We start from the raw sequence: 23,063 nt of genomic DNA, 5'->3' as shown, positions 1-23,063 counted from the left end.
CTGCTATCGACTGGACCGGTATATATCGAGAGTAGGTCGGCGACCATAATGTTCTGGCTGATCAAGATACGTGTAAATGTTGCACCTAAGTGAGTACTGCTATTAATACTAGCAGGCGTGTACTAATTTCTGAAAACGTATGAACAGTTAGTTCAAGGAGAAATTTTAAGTATAAAAAGGTTTGTTTGTATCTTTCCAGCAAAAACAAGATGGCTGCGGCGACGCAAATACGAACTTCTGTGCGAACTGTTGGTATTAATCATAAATTGCTGAATGTTTGACAAGGACACTGTTGTACGAAAAAAGGGGATACATCAAAATGTTAGCAAGAGTTTTTCAGCTGACACCTTCAAGATTTATTTCTTTACCTTTGAAAAATTAATAACTGATGACTGTCAGCTTTTCTAACACGCTTCAGGTTATGAACATATATGAGACAATGTAGAGGCATTTCGAGTATAAAATCACATAGTGGTTGGCAAAAATGTCGGACTAAGACCATTAGATACTACCTCAGTTTCTGTCTACGACAGCCTATCCCTGTCCACCCGAAATATTGCACCGGAAAGACAGATTCCAAAAACATGACAGATCTTTTGCGGAGTTTGAAGCCATCTACCATGTGCTCTGCTTCAAAATTCGCGTTTTCGTTTATTTCAATCATGCGTACAACGAATCGCATTATTTAACTGCATCTTTTCGTTTTTAGTAAATGTGGGACTACAATTAGTGAAGTTTAAATATATTTTGCGTTTCTTTCCCCTTCATCTTCAATGTGGTACTGAAATATATAAAACAAATGGCTGAGTACCAGGTGTAAGAGTTATTCTGACATGAAGAGAGTTACATAGGAGAGAAAATCGTGATGGGCCTCTTAAACTAGTCGGAAAACTGGCAACAAACTGAAACGAAAGAAATCACATTTTGCGCTGTAAGTACCATGCAGTGGGCACTCTGGCTGTACGGTAAAATAAGTTCTGAATAGATGCCAACCATTATCTCGGTGAGATATGAAACATTTTACTCTTCTCTGTCATTCTCGATTACGATCAAGTGTTTGTCAGATGTCTGAGCTGTATTAAAGGGATGATTTATAGATCATATGTGGCATTTCTTGAGTGAAGAAGCATCGTATGTAAAAAAAAATTTGTATGATTTTTTATTTATTTAGCACATGGAAATAAATACCGAAGTGTAATAACATACATAAATAGAATTAAAACATTAAATCTAGAAAATAGTATATATAAGTTTTCAATCCATTCAAGGGCTGCTGCCTCTGTCACTTGAAAGAAATCAAGTAGATTTGCAGAATAAGATCGTCAACTACAACTCGTTAAAGGTGTTTGACGGTCTGATGTTCATTGCCAGAGTCGCGTTGAGAAGATGAAACCTTTCCCCTTCGATGTAGGTTTTCTGCACAGATGTCATTGAATGTGCAAACCCTATTAATTGTCTTACAAGCTTGTCGGGGTACTTCTATTCCGGCTAGTCTAGTATCAGGTTTTATGAGGGTCTGATATTCCTCATGGGCAACGCTATTCTGAGCATTTCCTGCTCGTGTTGATATCCACTGCTTGCAGATTCTTGTAATTCGGCAGATAACTTCTTGTATTTTAATCGGCTGATTCTAGTTGCAGGCACATCGGAGTGAACTGGGAGCATGGCGGTTTCAATCAATTTTTCATATTCCTTGATAAGGGCATTCTGTCTGCGAAGAACCGGTGGCTCAATATGGAATAATAGTGGTAACCACTAATGAGCAGGTATTGAATAGAATTGAGGAGAAGAGAAATTTGTCGCACAACTTGACTAGAAGAAAGGATCGGTTGGTAGGACATGTTCTGAGGCATCAAGGGATCACTAATTTAGCATTGGAGGGCAGCGTGGAGGGTAAAAATTGTAAAGGGAGACCAAGAGATGAATACACTAAGCAGATTCAGAAGGATGTAGGTTTCAGTAGGTACTGGGAGGTGAAGAAGCTTGGCCAGGATAGAGTAGCATGGAGAGCTGCATCAAACCAGTCTCTGGACTGAAGAGCCGCGCGGGATTAGCCGAGCGGCCTCAGGCGCAGCAGTCATAGACTGTGCGGCTGGTCCAGGCGGAGTTTTGAGTCCTCCCTCGGGCATGGGTGTGTGTGTTTGTCCTTAGGATAATTTAGGTTAAGTAGTGCGTAAGCTTAGGGAATGATGACCTTAGCAGTGAAGTCCCATAAGACTTTTCACTGGACTGAAGACCACAACAACAACAGTGGTAAACAGTGAAGGGGAGTAAATCTTATCCAACCTGCTATTGTACTCATTGATGTATTTAGCTGAACAACGAGTTTTCTCAACTGTGGCCGCACTGGAGCACAGTATTCGACACCAGAGCACACAAGTCCTAAAGGAGGACATCGTAGTTTTGTAGCTCTTGCGCCCCAGGAGCCACCTCCTAGTTTATGACGTTACTAGGCGATATCAGTCTTGCTTCGGCGTTTTCTGTGTGTTTGTTGTAGGACCAGATTCTATCACGAAATTACTCCTAAGTCTTGGGTGGTGGAGTATTCGACCATTAACAGTGACGTTTAGCCTTGGACTGGAGATTCGGTTGTTAAGATGAAACCGGCAGACTTCGGTTTTCATTGGATTTGGTGTTAATCTCCTTTCTTCCTAGTGTTCACGCATTGTACTTCGATCTTCAGAAAATATCTCTTCACTTGCTTGAACCTCTCTGTTTAGTGGCCAAAGTCGGATTGTCTGCATATTCCTGGACTCTCTTTCAGAGACATCAGATTTTTAAAAATTTGAACGCAACTGGTGCCGAAAATGAAGCCTATGAAACACCATTATTAAGTTTCTTCTGTCTTCTTAATGGACTGCTGTGGATCACTTGGAAGTGTCTCCTACGTAACATGTTGTGTAGAAACCTAATTATGGTATGGGAGCCACAACTATCTATTACAGATCTCCTAACTTAAACACGAATACACGACTTCATCACAACGGTTTTTCTCAGGAGAAATCATAACATTCGAATTTTTGTATAATAATGTTGGAAAAGGAAACGGAAATGACAGAGAAAACTCAAGTAAGAAACAACAGATGAAAATTGTAGCCTACGTAATTAGAAGAAACTTTCACTTTTGCCCAAAATTTCTCTCTCCACATAGAACAAAATAATATTCACTAACGGGAAGTGTTAGACAACGAAGCATCAGTTCGATATTTATCACACTATGTGAGATGTTCATCACGTAATAATTAAACTGCCATTCAATTCTACGTACACTATCTGATCAAAAGTATCCAGACACCTCATGTAACGCGGGGTAGTATTGTTTTGTCACTATAGAAGCGCTAACACCAAAATGGAATGGTCAGGAGAGTTCGGTAACTAAGAACGTGAACCAATCTTTGGAGTCACCCGAGTAACAGATCCATTAGGAACATATCAGTCCTTCTAAAGCTGTCCACGGTGACTTTTTGCGACCAGATAGTGAAATAGAAACACCAAGGAACAACCACAGCTACACAAAACCAGGCAGACCACATTAACTGATGGAGAGGGACCCTCCAGAATTGCGGAAGGTGGCTGTAAAATTTTGCACGAAATCGGCAGAAGGAAAGAGCCGTGAGTTCTCAAGTACTACCGGCAGTCCTACTTGCGGAATGATTGTGCGTAGGGAGTTACAAAAAAGTGTTTACGGAGACAGAGCAGCTCGTCATGAGCAACATTTTTCCGTAGTCAGCACTAAGAGAGGCTTGTGGTGGCGTAAAGAGCGACGCCTTTCTGCGGTCGAGTGAAGCGTTTGGCTTTGTAGAATGCCTGGAGGACCTCAACTGTTATCATGTGTAGTGCCGACTTTGAAGTACGGAGGAGGTGGTGTTACAGTGTGGGACTGTTTCGCGTGGTTAGGGTGTGGTTCCTTACAGCGCTTAAGAAAACGCTAAATGCGGAAGGATACGTACAAATTTTACAGCACTGTGTTCCACGTACAGTAGGAGAACAATTCGGAGGCGATGATTGTCTCACGCCGATAGTGTAACCTGTCATAAATCAGCATCTATGAGGCAAAGGTTTGTGGCCAACGACATTTCTGAAATGAACTGTCCTGCCCTGAGTCCTGACTTCCACCGTCTGGAGCATTTCCGGGACGAGTCAGAACGTCGACTTCGCTCCAGAACCACGCTTCCAACATCACCACTTTCTCTGGTTTCATTTCTTGAGGAAGAATTGGCTTCCATCCCTCCACAGGCGTCCAGACATCACACTGGAAGCGTACCTATCACATTTAATGTCTTCAGTAAGGCAAAGAGACGGACATTCCCATATTAATATCTACTAATAAATATCCGGATATTTTTTTACCAGATACTGTATGTGCTCTACCAGTTTCTAAGCTGTGTGAAAAGCCTCCCACTACCGTTCTGTAGCTCCTCAACTCCACAAGCTAGTGATCGAAAGAATATAGCAATGTCTGACTGTTCGTAATAGATTAAAACAATCTACTTAATAGACCCCATTTATGAGAAGTTACGTGAGACGATCACGAAGTGAAAAGTTTCAGTAACGATAGACACACGCAATAGCATTGATCTGCTCACATTCATTCTTCTTCTGTAGAAATGACCTTTTTCTGTACTGAAAATGCTGTAAATAACCTCGCATACATATAAAATTGTAATCAGCGTATCTCACAGGCATGTAACTACTGGAGTATCAGTTTGGTAGCTTCACTGTGTTCCAAGTTCTAGGGGGGAGGGGGGAGAGTGACGAATCATATTATATTGAATCTAAGGCGCGTTGAGATATATTTCATTAACATATTCTCATTGGATAATAATGTCTGTTGTTTTATTTATGGTATTTTCTTCAGATGTGCCTGTGGCAGTCCAACTCAACTGAAACACAAAGAATCCTGTTGGCATAACATCCGCAACTGAGCATTAAAGCAGAGGCTGAAAATACAGCTTCAGTTGTGAATTACTTTGTTTTCACACGACCGGTTTCGGACTGTTATAAGCCCATCGTCAGGTGTCGTAGCTGTGATGTGGTCCCCGGGCGCCACCTGTACCAGGCGCGGTGTGCTGCCTATGGGCGCAGCATTATGTGTTGCACAGTATGAAGAGGGATTGTGCCACTTGGACACGAGGGTGAGTTCCTTGCCAGAGGGCGAAGATATAGGACGACACAACCAGCCAACATTAGGTAGCTTCCGTCCCAAAGGGCCGTTTTTTCCATGTACATAAAGATTTAGTGGGGCCATTATTTGAATCTAACGGATTTCGTTATATCCTATCAGTCATCGACCGAACGAGTTGACGGGTGGAGGCCACTCTCCTCATGGACATATCAGCAGAGACAGTGGCGAGATCGTTCATCGACCTATGGAGAGCGAGATTTGGCTCCCCTGAGTCGCTCTCCCTGTTCTGCGCTCATAGGCAGCACACCGCGCGTGGTACACGCGGCGCTCGGGGACCACAGCACAGCTACGACACCTGAGGATGGGATTATAACAGTCCTAAACCGGTCGTGTGAAAATAAAGTAATTCACAACTGAAGTGGTATTTTCAACCTCTGCTCAACTGAAACATTCAAAATAAATTAATCTAAAGCGAAACCTTTATGTTCGTGGGTAAACAGTGCCCACAGTGAATGCCGTTGTGCCAGTGAAATAGGACGATAACGCGGCTACTTGCTACAGACGCGGCGCCGGTGCTGCTGCGCACGTTCGCGAACGCGACGCTGGCGCCCGGCTCTGCGTGGTCTGCGCAGTGCGAGGCGTCGGGCTCCCCGGCGCCCGCCGTCTCCTGGGCGCTGGACGGCGCGCCGCTCGAGTCGTCGCCGGGCGGGGAGCGCGTCGCCGTCAGCAACCGCGTCACCGCCGACGGCGTCCTCAGCTACCTCAACGTGTCCGCCCTGGCGCCAGAGCACGGCGGCCGCTACGCCTGCTCCGCCACCAACGCCGTCGGCTCCGTCACGCACCAGGTACGCAACTTCCGATAGTGATTATGCGAAGATCAGCATACCGCCTCAGACGAGCAGACAACTGGTCTCCCTGGAGCGCTACAGGTGGTGTACATCTAGTATCAGGTGTTCACGTCAGCCTTCATAGCTGACGTAAGCCACAGCAGTGAAGTATGTGCCAGTCTGTTGTACAAAATCACCGCAGTGGAAACATGATAATACGACATAAGGAGATATGGTCGTTTATATTATGACAGTCGCAAACTCACTCATTGAAAGCCACACTCTCTGTGCGCTAGAATCATGAAATTTGGCAAGAAGCAAGATTTCACAGTACAAGTAAACCGAAAAATTCTAAAAATTGTTAATTTGTAATTATATCACAAGAAAAAAATTGAAATTTATGTCAAATAGTAAGATCTACGATCCCTAGGCAGTGTACAAAATTTAAGCTTCTACGTCAATGAAATAGAAAGATACGGCAATTTATGTCACATATTTAGAAATATTGCCAGTATCAATACCAGTGACAGGCAAGAATCGTCAAAATTCTCGATTCCCGGGATGGATCAATCACCTATATACCGGGTGATCAAAAAGTCAGTATAGATTTGAAAACTTAATAAACCACGGAATAATGTAGATAGAGAGGTCAAAACTGAAACACATGCTTGGAATGACGTGGGATTTTATTAGAACAAAAAAAAAAGTTCACAAAATGTCCGACAGATGTCGCTGAACAGCAAAACTTCAGTGACTGCGCATGACAATCGTGTATAAAAGGAGCTGTAATGAGAGAGAGAATCAGATGCGCCAGCAGTCGCAGCACGTTGAAGTTACCTGAAAAGGCGCTTTTAATGAAGCTGTATTATCAGAATGAGGAATGTACTACTTCAGCGTTACGGTCCTATTGCCATAGGAAGGGGATACGAACGGGTAAAGGTCCGTTGACAAATGCAGCTGTGGCGAGAATGATTTCGCAGTTCGAAGCCACGGGTTGTTTAGACAATAGACCCCGTAGTGGCCGACCGAGCACAAGGCGTAATCCTGCTGAGGCAGTTCAGGAAGAAATGGAGACTGTAGCGGGTTCGTCTATGCACGGGAAAGTCAGCACTCGTGCAGTCGCACGTCGCACCGCCATTCCATACACTACTGTTTGGTTGGCACTGAGGCATACCCTCCGATGCTGCCCGTACAGAATCCATCGGCATCATGAACTGTTACCTGGCGACTTAGTGAAGCGGAGGGCATTTGCGGTGTGGGCGTTTCAAAAGATGGCGGAGGATGACGAGTGGTTGAGTAACGTGTTGTGGACCGACGAAGCTCATTTCTACATCTACATCCATACTCCGCAAGCCACCTGACGGTGTGTGGCGGAGGGTACCCTGAGTGCCTCTATCGGTTCTCCCTTCTATTCCAGTCTCGTATTGTTCGTGGAAAGAAGGATTGTCGGTATGCTTCTGTGTGGGCTCTAATCTCTCTGATTTTATCCTCATGGTCTCTTCGCGAGATATACGTAGGAGGGAGCAATATACTGCTTGACTCCTCGGTGAAGGTATGTTCCCGAAACTTCAACAAAAGCCCGTACCGAGCTACTGAGCGTCTCTCCTGCAGAGTCTTCCACTGGAATTGGTCTATCATCTCCGTAACGCTTTCGCGACTACTAAATCATCCTGTAACGAAGCGCGCTGCTCGCCGTTGGACCCTCTCTATTTCTTCTATCAACCCTATCTGTACGGATCCCACACTGCTGAGCAGTATTCAACCAGTGGGAGAAAAAGCGTACTGTAACCTACTTCCTTTGTTTTCGGATTGCATTTCCTTAGGAGTCTTCCAATGAATCTCAGTCTGGCATCTGCTTTACTGACGATCAACTTTATATGATCATTCCATTTTAAATCACTCCTAATGCGTACTCCCAGATAATTTATGGAATTAACTGCTTCCAGTTGCTGACCTGCTATTTCGTAGCTAAATGATAAAGGATCTATCTTTCTATGTATTCGCAGCACATTACACTTGTCTACATTGAGATTCAATTGCCATTCCCTGCACCATGCGTCAATTCGCTGCAGATCCTCCTGCAAATGGTTCAAATGGCTCTGAGCACTATGGGACTTAACATCTATGGTCATCAGTCCCCTAGAACTTAGAACTACTTAAACCTAACTAACCTAAAGACATCACACAACACCCAGTCATCACGAGGTAGAGAAAATCTCTGACCCCGCCGGGAATCGAACCCGGGAACCCGGGCGTGGGAAGCGAGAACGCTACCGCACGACCACGACCTGCGGACGATCCTCCTGCATTTCAGTACAATTTTCCATTGTTACAATCTCGCGATACACCACAGCATCATCTGCAAAAAGCCTTAGTGAACTTCCGATGTCATCCATTTATGTATATTGTGAATAGCAACGGTCCTATGATACTCCCCTGCGGCACACCTGAAATCACTCTTACTTCGGAAGACTTCTCTCCATTGAGAATGACATGCTGCGTTCTGTTATCTAGGAACTCTTCAATCCAATCAAACAATTGGTCTAATAGTCCATATGCTCTTACTTTGTTCATTAAACGACTGTGGGGAACTGTATCGAACGCCTTGCGGAAGTCAAGAAACACGGCATCCACCTGTGAACCCGTGTCTATGGCCATCTGATTCTAATGGACGAATAGCGCCAGCTAGGTTTCACACGACCGTCTTTTTCGAAACCCATGCTGATTCCTACACAGTAGATTTCAAGTCTCCAGAAATTATACTCGAACATAATACGTGTTCCAAAATTCTACAACTGATCGACGTTAGAGATATAGGTATATAGTTCTGCACATCTGTTCGACGTCCCTTCTTGAAAACTGGGATGGCCTGTGCCCTTTTCCAATCCTTTGGAACGCTACGCTCTTCTAGAGACCTACTGTACACCGCTGCAAGAAGGGGGGCAAGTTCCTTCGCGTACTCTGTGTAAAATCGAACTGGTATCCCATCAGGTCCAGCGGCCTTTCCTCTTTTGAGCGATTTTAATTGCTTTTCTATCCCTCTGTCGTCTATTTCGATATCTGCCATTTTGTCATCTGTGCGACAATCTAGAGAAGGAACTACAGTGCACTCTTCCTCTGTGAAACAGCTTTCGAAAAAGACATTTAGTATTTCGGCCTTTAGTCTGTCATCCTCTGTTTCAGTACCATTTTGGTCACAGAGTGTCTGGACATTTTGTTTTGATCCACCTACCGCTTTGACATAAGACCAAAATTTCTTAGGATTTTCTGCCAAGTCAGTACATAGAACTTTACTTTCGAATTCATTGAACGCCTCTCGCATAGCCCTCCTCATACTACATTTCGCTTCGCGTAATTTCTGTTTGTTTGCAAGGCTTTGGCTATGTTTATGTTTGCTGTGAAGTTCCCCTTGCTTCCGCAGCAGTTTTCTAACTTGGTTGTTGTACCACGGTGGCTCTTTTCCATCTCTTACGATCTTGCTTGGCACATATTCATCTAATGCATATTGTACGATGGTTTTGAACTTTGTCCACTGATCCTCAACACTATCTGTACTTGAGACAAAACTTTTGTGTTGAGCCGGCAGGTACTCTGTAATCTGCTTTTTGTCACTTTTGCTAAACAGAAAAATCTTCCTACCTTTTTTAATATTTCTATTTACGGATGAAATCATCGATGCAGTAGCCGCTTTATGATCGCTGATACCCTGTTCTGCGTTAACTGTTTCAAATAGTCCGGGTCTGTTTGTCACCAGAAGGTCTAATATGTTATCGCCTCGAGTCGGTTCTCTGTTTAACTGCTCAAGGTAGTTTTCAGATAAAGCACTTTAAAAAATTTCACTGGATTCTTTGTCCCTGCCACCCGTTATGAACGTTTGAGTCTCCCAGTCTATATCCGGCAAATTAAAATCTCCACCCAGAACTATAACATGGTGGGGAAATCTACTCGAAATATTTTCCAAATTATCCTTCAGGTGCTCAGCCACAACAGCTGCTGAGCCAGGGGGCCTATAGAGACATCCAATTACCATGTCTGAGCCTGCTTTAACCCTGACCTTCACCCAAATTATTTCACATTTCGGATCTCCGTCAATTTCCTTCGATACTATTGCACTTCTTATCGCTATGAACACGCCTCCCCCTTCACTGTCCAGCCTGTCTCTGCGGTATACATCCCAACCTGAGTTTAGGATTTCATTACTGTTTACGTCTGGTTTTGAGCCAACTTTCTGTCCCTAGTACCATATGGGCGTTGTGGCCGTTTATTAATGAGAGCAGTTCTGGGACCTTTCAATAGACGCTCCTGCAGTTTACTATTAGCACATTAATATTGTTATTCCCTGTTGCATTTTGCCTACTCGTACCTTGCCGCGTCTCAGGAGGCGTATTGTCGGGCCTAGGGAGGGAATTCTCTAACCTAAAAAACCCACATGTGCACTCCACACGTACTCCGCTACCCTTGTAGCCGCTTCCGGCGTGTAGTGCACGCCTGACCTATTCAGGGGGACCCTACATTTCTCCACCCAGTACCAGAGGTCGAGAAATTTGCACTCCAGATCTCCGCAGAATCGTCTGAGCCTCTGGTTTGAGCCTTCCACTCGGCTCCAAACCAGAGGACCGCGATCGGTTCTGGGAACGATACTACAAATAGTTAGCTCTGATTCCACCCCACGAGCGAGGCTTTCCGCCTTCACCAATTCCGCCAACCGCCTGTACGAACTGAGGATGACCTCTGAACCCAGAGGGCAGGAGTCATTGGTGCCGACATGCGCAACAATTTGCAGTCGAGTGCACCCAGTGCTCTCTATCACCGCCTGCAGGGCCTCCTCCACATCTCGGATGAGACCCCGCGGCAAGCAGACAGAGTGAACACTGGCCTTCTTTCCCGACCTATCCGCTATTTCCCTAAGGGGCTCCATCATCCGCCTAACGTTGGAGCTCCCAATAACTAATAAACCCCTCCCCCCGTGTGCCTGCTCGGACCTTGCTGAAGGAGCGGCCACATGTCCACTCACAGGCAGAGCGGGCGGTGCCACACGGCCAGCCTCCACATTGACCCTCCGCCTCGTGCGCCGCGAACGCCGCTGAACCCGCCACTCCCCTTGGGGAGAGGGTGGCCCAACCGCGCATGGTACCCGCGAAGATGTCTCGACAGCAGGGACAGTGGGTGAAGCATGTAACACCTGGGGTGTACCATGCGACGCACCAGACTCCCCACTGCCGCTACACTCCGAGGCAGCAGCCTGAAGACGGTTGACCGCGGCCATCAACACGTTCAGCTGTTCGCGAACAGTGGCCATCTCCTCCTGCGTCCGTACACAGCAGTCACACATCCTATCCATGCTAAGAAATCAATTTACTGTAGAGAGTTAATCAACTTTTAACTAGACTGCTAATTCACTAAAGGCGACTGATCGTTGACTAAACTGTGGTTGCTAGCCACTTCTTGTAGAAAACAATAAAAATAGCACTACCTGTCTCTGGACTGTTTTGAAAACAAACACTAGCACTACTGGCACTATGGTTGACTAAAGGGACTCTCTCTGACTGTATTCAAAACAAACACGAAATCTATGGAACACTATTACTAGCACTCGACAATTGAAGCTTCCTAAAAGCAAAAACACACGGAAGAAGAAGTGACAAGTAAGAAAAAAACAGTTAATACTTAAATTAAGGTAGCTCGCTGCACAGCAGACGTGAAGCAGACGGCAGTTACGCTCCGAGGGTCTGTCAACGCCCACAACTGCAGAATTTGGGCTACCGAAAGTCCTAGAACTGTCGTGGAAACTCCATTGCAAGACGAGAAAGTCACGGTATGGGTTGGATTTACCACATCTACCGTTATCGGGTCTTTTTTCTTCAAGGAAATGGGTGATTCTGGTTTTGTAACTGCTACCGTGACGGGTGAGAGGTACGCCGATATGTTACAGAATCGCATCATCCCCAGCCTGGCTTATAAACACCTGTTGGTACGTACGATGTTTATGCAGGATGGCGCTCCACCCCATATTGCTAGACGCGTGAAAGATCTCTTGCGCGCGTCGTTTGGTGATGATCGTGGGCTCAGCCGCCACTTTCGTCATGCTTGGCCTCCCAGGTCCCCAGATCTCAGTCCGTGTGATTATTGGCTTTGGGGTTACCTGAAGTCGCAAGTGTATCGCGATTGACCGACATCTCTAGGGATGCTGAAAGACAACATCCGACGCCAATGCCTCACCACAACGCCGAACATGCTTTACAGTGCTGTTCACAACATTATTCCTCGACTACAGCTATTGTTGAGGAATAATGGTGGACATATTGAGCATTTCCTGTGAAGAACATCATCTTTGCTTCGTCTTACTTTGTTATGCTAGTTATTGCTATTCTGATCAGATGAAACGCCATCTGTCGGACATTTTTTGAACTTTTGTATTTTTTTGGTTCTAATAAAACCTCATGTCATTCCAAGCATGTGTGTCAATTTGTACCTCTCTATCTACATTATTCTGTGATTTATTCAGTTTTCAAATTTATACTGACTTTTCGATTACCCGGTACATAACTAAGTTTTTACGGAACCTTCGGTGCGCGAGTCCTAATCTCACTTATCCGCATTTATTTATTTTTTTTTTATCATCGTGGACTGTCCAACATGGAATGGTGTGCCGCTCTCTAAGCCACATACCACTGCGTAAGAACAGTGACCGCATCAAGATCCCAACCTGCAGGGACCAGATACGACTATCACGCCTTGTCTGTGACAGCCTGTTTCAAACTCGACCTAACTGCTGCTGACAGTAAATGCAGGTCCATCGCAAACAGATTTTCAGCGATCATTGCGAAGGGAACTACGTGCAATGGACATTTGGAGTCGGGAACGTCGCAAAAGGTCATTTGCCTCAGCAACAAATAAAGCAGCAAGCCTCCAGTGCGCCAAATAACACAGAAATAGCTGATTCGAAGCGTGTGGTCTGACGATTAGGGATTTGTATCTTTTCAAATGATGCAAGGCATGGAGCCGACCGACCGAACTATGCGGCGTTAAACCCGCAGGCCAAATGTGCTTTTACGATTGTGTTTTTCTTGTCGCAGTATTCTCGATGACCAACGGTTGTCCTTTTTTGCTAGATATTCGTGATGAGTGTTCTGTGGACACGTCACGCGAAATACGAATAGCCGTTTGTACAGGGCGGCACATACAAGTACGTTCCTCATTTGACAATCACACATCGACTGGCCTGTTAATCACCCAATCTTAAACCCATAGGAAATATTCTCCAATATTTGAAACAGCGGTGAAACAAATCCGTCAACCACACAGCATTTCTTCGACAAAACTCAGAAATCCAGTAGGGTCACGTCTGGTGAGAGTGTTGGTTGTAAGGTTGATATGCTTCTCCGAGTCTAATCGTCTGTAAAAATGTTTCGTAGAGAAAAAAGAGCACAACGTTGACACTTTGGAAGAGATGCCGTCCTGCTGAAACTAATATCCGCAGGGAATTGAGGATCAGTGGCATGATCCTGGCCACTTTACATTCATGAAACAAGAATGGTCCAGTGATACCCAACTTTCAGAAGGCATATATTCAAGCCTCTAACTGAGAAGTTCACACACAACGATCTTTAGTCCCTTACCTGCTGTAATTGTGCCTTACATGAAATGTGGCCTTGTGCAATGTCACTGTATCATCAGACAAGCGCCATCCTCGGAAATTTCCAGCATCAGCTCTGCAAACCATTTTCAGCGGGGTCGATCAATTTGCCACCAAGCATATAGGAGAGGCGGGTCAATGATGGGGCCACAACGCTCGCTGGAAGTTGATGGTTGATGTTTGATTTGTAGGGCGCTCGACTAAGCGGTCATCAGCGCCCATACAAAGTTCCAATTTTTACACAGTCCAGTTTTTTACTCAATCCAATCGAGCCACTACCACGAATGATGATGATGATGATGATGATGATGCTGATGATGAAATGATGAGGACAACACAAACACCTAGTCCCCGGGCAGAGAAAATCCCCAACCCAGTGGGGAATCGAACCCGGCACTCCCTGATCCAGAGGCAGTAACGCTAGCCACTAGACCACGAGCTGCGGACTCGCTGGAAGTGACCTCATTGGCCTTCTTCATGTGAGGATTTTTGAAACAGCAAGTTTGTGGCACTCACGTTGTACGTCTGGGTGACAGGGTTAAGGTGCCAATAGGACTAGTCACAGCATTTTGTGGAAGGGGTTCGCGTACCGCACAGATACAATCCGCGCTTTCATGACACACACGGCGACGTTTCGTAAAAAACTGGGAGTTGTTCTTGCCAGTTGTGTACAACACAGTAATGAACATCTTTCAAATATTTGATCGAACTGCTTAGCCACGATATTAATCAAAAGCATCAAGTAACTCCAGTGTAAGAGAAAAATAGTAACCTCCTAAATCTCAATTCCTTTCGTTTCTGTTGGCAGCTACCGGTTTGGGTTTTCGTAGCAAACTTATGAGCAAAAATAATTTACCGAGACAACGCTGGGGGGTTGAAGTCGTAGCCGCTGTACACTACAAACAGGAAGACATTTGCTGCTGTGGGCGGCTACCTTTTGCTCGTAGGTAGCGGCTCCAAGGACAAGCTCTGGGCCAATTGGTGGTTGTGATTTCTGAAACCAGTCACGACCAATTTCAACTGCGATTTAGACGGTTACAGTTTTGTGTTGTGTGTGTGTGTGTGTGAGAGAGAGAGAGAGAGAGAGAGAGAGAGAAAGAGAGAGAGAGAGAGAGGGGGGGGGGGAGACTGGTTTGATGCGCCTCTACGCGAATTCCTCTCCGGTGCCAACCTATTCATCCCACAATAGCACTTGCAACCTACGGCCTCAATTATTTGCTGGTTGTATTCTAATCTATGTCTTCCTCTACAGTTTTCATCCTCTATAGCTCCCTCTGGTACCATGTAAGTTACTCCCTGATGTCTTCATACAGTACATATCCTATCATCATTTCCCTTCTTGTCAATGTTTTCCATACATTTCCCTCCTTACCAACTAATTTTCATCAATCTTCTACAGCAATACATTTCAGATGCTTCGTTTCTCTTCTGTTCCGAATTTCTCAGAGTCCATACATTCAGAGTTTCGGGAAAACATCATCCAAAAAATTCCGAAAATTGCAAGACCCGACAACTGCGAGCATTTTCGCACAGGCAGCTTAACAGCTCATGTATCAAAGTTACTGACAAGATTAAATTACAGAAGAATAGAAAAGAAAAATGAGGATGTGTTAGAGGACGGTCAGTTTGGCTTTACGAAAGGTAAAGGCACCAGAGTGGCAGTTCTGACGTTGAGGTTGATAATGGAACCAAGACGGGAGAAAAATCAAGATACTTTCCTGGGATTTGGCTACCTGGAAAAAGTGTTCGAGAGTGCCACATGGCGCAAGGTATTCGAAATCCTGAGAAAAATAAGAGTAAACTATAAGGAAAGACAGGTAATATACAGCATGTACAAGAACCAAGAGGGAAAAATGAGACTGGAAGATCAAGAACGGGGCTTAAGACAGGAATGTAGTCCTTCGCCCCTACTGTTCTATCTATACGTCGAAGAAACAATGTTGGAAATAAAACAGTGGTTCAAGAGTGGGATTAAAACTCATGATTAAAAGATGTCAGTGATAAGATTCGCTGATAACATTGCTATCCTCGAAATGAAGAAGAATTACAGGATATGTTGAAGGGAATGAACAGTCTAATGAGTACAGAATATGGATTGAGAGTAGATCGAATAATGGCCAAAATAATGAGAAGTAGCATAAATGATAACAGCGAGAAATTTAACAGTAGAATTAGGGCTCACAAAGCAGACGAAGCCAGGAAATTCTGCCACCTAGGAAACAAAATAACCGAAGATGGACGGAGAAATGAGGACATAAAAAAACAGACGAGCATTGGCGAAAAGGGTATTTCTGGCCAAGAGAACACTATTAGCATCAAACGTAGGCGTTAATTTGTGGAAGCTATTTCTGAGAATGTAGGTGTGGAACACAGCATTGTATAGTAGTGAGACAGTTACTACTTATGGTCAAATAATATAGAAAGTCGTTGCAAGGTCACAAACATTGCTAAATAACTCTGAAGAGATTTCCCTCTATGCCCTGAACAAACAAAAACTCTGGGTGAATTAGTTGTTTTCCTGGTTTACGCTTTGAATTTGCTATTCCTCTCTTTTCGATGGAGCATTTATATAATTATACTAACATAAACAAACTTTCAAATTTTGTAGAGATTATTGCAACAATCATGGTATGAAATAATTGCCACTCATACATTTTATGACGATATAAGAGAAGTTTCGTATAAGGTAAGAACATTAAACATTGAAAATTATAAACTGTGACACGTCTTTTATTCGAGTGCTAACGTAGTACACCTGTGAAAACTTCACACTTGTTTAGCAGCTACACACTGATCAGTCAGAACATTATGAACGATACCCACCGCAACGTTCGATGCCGCCTGGTGGCGTTTCGGGCACGTGATGCGGTAACAAAAGTATGTAAGCGTAACAGACACAGACGGAGGATCACCCTAGCGAATATATGGACTGAAAATGGGGAAATCTATTGGTATAAGCGACTTTGACAAAGAGCAAATTATTACTACGCAGAGCCTGTGAGTGAGTGTATCAAAATCGGTGAAACTTTTCGAATGTTCACGTGGTACTGTCGTGAGCATCTATGGAAAGCGGCACAAGGACAGTGAAACTACCACTAGGCGCTCAATGGTTGGGCGTCCACAACTCTTCACAGAACGTGGGGTTCGGAGGCTTGCCTGCTCTGTTATCAGTAGCATCTCTGCCGAAAAAGCACAATGCTGGTGCACACACAAGTGTTTCGGAGCACACCGTTCCTCGCACATTGTTCAACATGGAGCTCCGAAACCAACCAGTCCAACGTTTTCACGTGTTGACCCAACGACATCGTCAAGTACGATTGCAGCGGGCACGGGACCATCGCCATTCGACCGTCAATCGATGGAAACGTGTCGTCTCTTCGGGTGAATCACATTTTTGCTACACTAGCTCAATGGCCGTCCCAACAAACGCCGTCGTCGAGGTGAATTGTGGCTCAAAACGTGTCACGCGTCACGGAGGAGCATTATTCTATGGGAGACATTCTCCTGTGCCTGCCCGTGACCTGCGGTAGTAATCGAAGACACGCTGACAGCTGCGAACCACGTGTATCCCTTCATGTTTGATGTCTTCTCCGACAGCGATGTCATCTTTCAGCAGTACAGCTGTCCGTGTCTCCGAGACAGAAATGTGCTGCAGCGATCTGAGGAGCATTGTAGTGAATAGAGTGCTGCAACGCTCCGTGTTTGACCGGTCACGGCTCGCCTGTTGACGGGGGGACCGAGCAGCTCGTGTCCGGCCCCACACGACTCGGCTCGGTCACGTACTCGACCCGTGTCTGTTGTTCGGATTCCGGACACGCGGATAACCGAGCATGACCGGTCACCGCTGACGTCTCACCTCGCTACGCCACGGCTCGCTGCTCTGTGCTGTACAAATCCAACGCGCCTCTCTCTCTTTCTCTCTCTCTCTCTCTCTCTCTCTCTCTCTCTCTCTCTCTCTCTCTCTCACACACACACACACACACACACAATGTATTTATCCCTGTCTCTCTCTTTCTCCTTTTATACAAAAGTAACGTTTCCAAGAACGGGTTCGTAACACAGCTAAATTCATAGACCACTTTCTTTTATATTATTTACTCCCGTCTTCCTAACGTTCGGGAATTTTGTTGTAAAAAAAATATTGATCACAAGAGACCAATCTGTGTTAATGTAATGTGTTATAAGCGTCAAATAGTGCACCTGATTATGCGAATCAGTCCACACATCAACTGTCGCAGCACATGTTTTATTAATAACGTCCTCAATAACAGAAGGCATTATGCTGTTTCGTATTGCATCAGCTTGTTCTTTGACATGTCTGCTTGTAGTAAAGGGATGTGGCATGACATCTGCCACGTTAACTTCTCCATAATGCGCACCTAGATGTATTACTTCTTGGCCTAGTTCTCTGAAACCTTCACCGCAAACAGCATTAAAAGGTCTCAAATCTTTAGCACACATTGCAACACACTTCGCTGTAATACTACTTTTTATTACTGTCTGTATTCCTGAAGGAGCTGTATCTTTGTGAGGTTTCTTGCAACTGTGTTTCTTTAAATGAGTGGTTCCCGATTGGAAACACAATAATGTGGAGCAGTTTATGCACGATACGTACCCAGTAGACGCACTGTTTTTGTCTACAACCAACAAAAATATGCTCCCTGCTTGGATTTTTAGACCTTCCGTTTCTTCAATGTGTAAACATTGGTTTCAATCTTAAGTCTTACTGCACTGGCTTCCTCGCACTGCATGATTACAGAGAGAGACACACACCACAAATGAGAAGCCCGTACTGGCTGCAGTCTCACACGGGTAATGACACGTGTAATGTGTTTGAAGTTACGTGCTACGTATTCAGTCACGGCTTCTATGCTCGGTCACTAGAACTAGTGCGGGCAGCCTATCCAGTTAGGGTGTGCTCGCCCCATCTCGTATTTTGTGCTCCCTTACTCGGTCATGCAGGAACATGTAGTGAACTCATGTTGTTGTCTCGCGACCATATTCGCCTGACGTAAATCCTATGGAACTCATATGGGTCGCTCTCGGGTGCCATCATCGCAAATCAGCGGCCCATTGTTTAAGCGAGTTACGTGGGCTGTGCTTAGACATTTAATGTCACATACCTCCACAGCCCTATCAACAAACTTTCGAATGCCTGATACACAGAATCAGTGATGTATTTCGTTCCAAAGGTGGACAAATAAGCTAGTAAGCAGGTGGTCATAATGTTTTGGCTCATCAGTGTATTTCGTTGTTGCATATTTTCTTACTGTGATGATTTTTTTCCTTTCGTACACAGTATGTTTACCACAAAATGCAGTGATTTTTATACAACAGGCGTACCTGTACGTGCTTGGCCCACCGTACATCAAACCGATGCAGGACAGGAGAGTAGTTGCCGGAACGACTGTCACGTTCAACTGCTACGTCACGGGGTACCCTATCAGCAGCATTTACTGGGAGAAAGATGGTGAGTTGCGTCACATATTCTTTCTGTATATGTTCAAATTCTAGAATAAAATTATTCTCCTCTATGCATCTGACCAAATTAGTAATGCCAGAAACCATAGAAAATTAGAAAATCTTAACTATTGTGCGCACATAGCACTGTAAGAAGAAAATGTAATGCGGCCAACGGATTTCACTCTAGACACCTCTCTTGTTAAAGTCACAACAGACTTTAAAGCACGCGTAGTACAAATACTCTACTTTCAAGTGTGTATTCTTGAAATGAATAATTCAATGAAATCGCATAATACAATAAGGTTGACGAAGGTGTGACTGATGATTTATAAATCAGCACTGCATTTAAATAATGAATAACTGCATAGCTACAGGAAAGCATTCACACACACACACACACACACACATATATATATATAACAACTATTGTTACGTAAACAAGAAAACTGCGAGTTTTGAAAATATCGTACTATCGAAAATACTGAGCATCTCGTGCAGTACTGAAGAAATGACTGTCATGACTTGTCAATACGTAATGCTATAAAACTTCTTTTGTAAAGCCAAAATGTAGTCTTATATTAAGTCCCAATGTCTTCCATTTCAACTATGGATGTACGAAGATAAAATGTAGTCTTTTCAAATTAATTTTGGAGCCATCTAGCATAAATCAATTTGAACAATACTGTCCAGAGTTTATCACCGTTTCACAATATTTATAATTTTGTCATGATATTTAAAATCTACGCGTCCGCAAGGAGGGCAGGAGGAGGCGCTTGTCTGGGACATAACAAATGTTTGTATCATAATATATATAATTTCGTTCTTGCAGCATTATACGTCATAAAAGTTACCACCACATTTATATAAAATATGGCAATTTCTGAGACTTCCCACCTAGCCCCGGAAAAGTTTCTGCCGATGTTCATGGGTAAAGTAGTGATTAAAACTACAGAATCATTCACAAAAGTTTGTTTTAAAAATTCAATAAATATCGAAAGCTACACTTTGCTTCTTACCTGGGTTGCTGGATGTATGCATTGTCGATGTCGTGCTTTTAGTGGCGGACTGGTATTTTCCTCTGTCTCACAGTGCCTCCAGTTTCATTTTGTGACTAATACTCCGTGACATGAAAAGGCAACCTCCATTCTCTGAATATTTGCCAGTTTACACACAGCCATGCACAAGCATTTGCCTCTAGCTGTTCGTCTCCGTGCTCAGAAAAAAAGGCTTTGGTGGACATAGTATATATGTTAACTAAATGTAATATATGACATAGCAAATGTACTTCACAACGGCTCACTGCCGAAATTAGCTGATGAGACGACTTTAATAAAGCACAATACCGCCTCCAACGGACAATGTACTTACGATAATGATCGAAGCAGGCGAAATAAATTAAAATTTATGTTGCGGCCAGGACTCAAACTCGAGTCTTCTTGCTTGCTAGGCAGAAATGCTAACCATTACACCACCGCACGGAACTGCTATGGTCGCAGGTTCGAATCCTGCCTCGGGCATGGGTGTGTGTGCTGTCCTTAGGTTAGTTAGGTTTAAGTAGTTCTAAGTTCTAGGGGACTTATGACCTAAGATGTTGAGTCCCATAGTGCTCAGAGCCATTTGAACCATTTGAACACCACCGCAGTACGATGGTCAACATTGCTGCACGAATTACCTAGCTGAGTGCACCCCCTGACACAGACATCAATTCATTTTTCCCTTACACATTGTCACTACTGCCAGGGCTCTCCGATATTGGCAAGCACCCCAGCATTGGACGTAATGGGACTTCCTTGTACCATTGGTGATCTTATAGATCTTATAATTAAATGTTTCCCTGAGATATCTAAGTCTCAAATGGTTCAAATGGCTCTGAGCACTATGGGACTTAACATCTGAGGTCATCAGTCCCCTAGAACTTAGAACTACTTAAACCTAACTAACCTAAGGACATCAAACACATCCATGCCCGAGGCAGGATTCGAACCTGCGACCGGAGCGGTCGCGCGGTTCCAGACTGTAGCGCCTAGAACCGCTCGGCCACTCCGGCCGGCATCTAAGTCTCTTTTTATTATCTACGATAATGATCGAAGCAGACGAAATGGATTAAAATGTCTCAGGGAAACATTTAATTATAAGATCTATAAGATCACCAATGATACAAGGACGTCCCTTTACGTCCGATGCTCGGGTGCTTGCTAGTATCGGAGAGCCGTGGCAGTAGTGACAATATGTAAGGGAAAAATTAATTGAAGTTTATGTTAGGGAGGGCACTCAGCTTAGTTAGTTCGTGCTGCACTGTTGACCGTCGTACTGCGGTGATGTAGTGGTTAACATATCTGCCTAGTAAGCAAGAAGACGCGGTTTCGAGTCTCCGACGCAGCACAAATTGTAATTCATTTCGTTTGCTTCGATCATTATCGTAAATAATAAAAAAAGAGACTTAAATATCTCAGGGAAACATTTAATTATAAGGACAGTGTATTGTTTTGCTAAACACTTAGAGGCTGTGGATCCTCACGGAGGCAAAACAAAAAACTCCAGGAATAAATTTTCACTCTGCAGCAGAGTGTACGTTGATATGGAACTTCCTGGCAGATTAGAACTGGCGGAAGTAAAGCTGTGAGGACGGGGCGCGAGTCATGTTTGGATAGCTCAGTTGGTGCCCCTCCGGCCGCTGGTTCGAGTCCTCACTCGCACATGTGTGTGTGTGTTGTTCTTAGCATAAGTTAGTTTGAGTAGTGTGTAATGCTGGCACGCTAACTCAGCATTTTCGGTAAGAGGGTTAGCTGCCCTCTGTAATAAAAAAACTAAGTTAATGGATCTACAATGAACTTGAACAAGCGTCATGGGACGTCAGCCCTGAGCGAACAGAATGAACAATCACGAACAAAAAATGAAAAAAAAAGTTGGTAGAGCACTTGCCTACGAAAGGGAAAGGTTCCTAGTTCGAGTGTCGGTACAGCACATAGTTTTAATCTGCTAGGAAGTTTCAAAACAAAAAACTGTTCTGTTTTGACAGCTGTTTTCAACTCTACTGATTTTCCTCTAAGTTCCTACGCACAGTTGTCAAACTGAGTTACTTTTCCAGCAACCTTCAGCCAATTTAAGGTCCATTATTTATCGATTTACCTTAAAACGCTTTTCACTCGAAAAAGATTCGACCAGATGCACCGTTTCCGAGAAAAAATACTTGTGCAGTAAGTGTGAAGCAAACTTCGTATCACATTCTCATACAGTTGGAAAGCCAACGCGTGCTGAGAGGTCTCTGGTGGCACTTGGTGGACTTGAGAATTAAATAGAAAGAATTAGTATTATTTGTGAACCAAGGCCTAGGCGTTGGTTAACGTACACGGAAAATGGAATTGCATCGTAACAAAGCAAGGTTTTCCTTTTCTTTACTAATATGGCCTAGCACACTTCTTACTATTCTTACTATATTTGAGAAGTTTTGGGATGCGGAATATGTTTCTATCGTGAAGTTTCCACACGCACAAGATTTGATAATTTGCAACCCCTCGACCCTGGCAGAGAAACTGACGTATAAATCTTTCAGAATGATGCCAAGATACTGGGATCCAATATAGTTCACGAATTTTCTACTCCCAACTCGTACAAAACTCGTCTATTAAGGAGTAAATAGGATTACATTTAGAGATGAAATTTCTACCATCTAGTATTTTGGCAGATTTAGAAAACACTGTAATTGATTATATCCAAGAATTTAATGCGGGAAAAGCTCGTTATGCTGAAGACATGCTGTTCTCAAGTGTCACCAAATTAATAACAGCTAACACAAACTGCTATAGTTAGAAACTAAGTGTAGCTTCTCTTAGAATAAGTACAAGGACTTTTGCAAGTAATCTCACCAAGAAATGTCTAATTGGAACATCTTTGCCTCCGAGCTAGACGATAATACCTGTAATGCAGAGAATGCTGCAGAATCTAATTAGAGGTCTACAAGAACGCAAATAAAAATAGAATTAGAGATCGATAATAACAAAAATAAAATTAT

Source organism: Schistocerca cancellata, chromosome 2 (assembly GCF_023864275.1).
Source record: "Schistocerca cancellata isolate TAMUIC-IGC-003103 chromosome 2, iqSchCanc2.1, whole genome shotgun sequence".
In the NCBI taxonomy this organism is placed as follows: Eukaryota; Metazoa; Arthropoda; class Insecta; order Orthoptera; family Acrididae; genus Schistocerca; species Schistocerca cancellata.
This window is presented reverse-complemented; position numbering follows the sequence as displayed.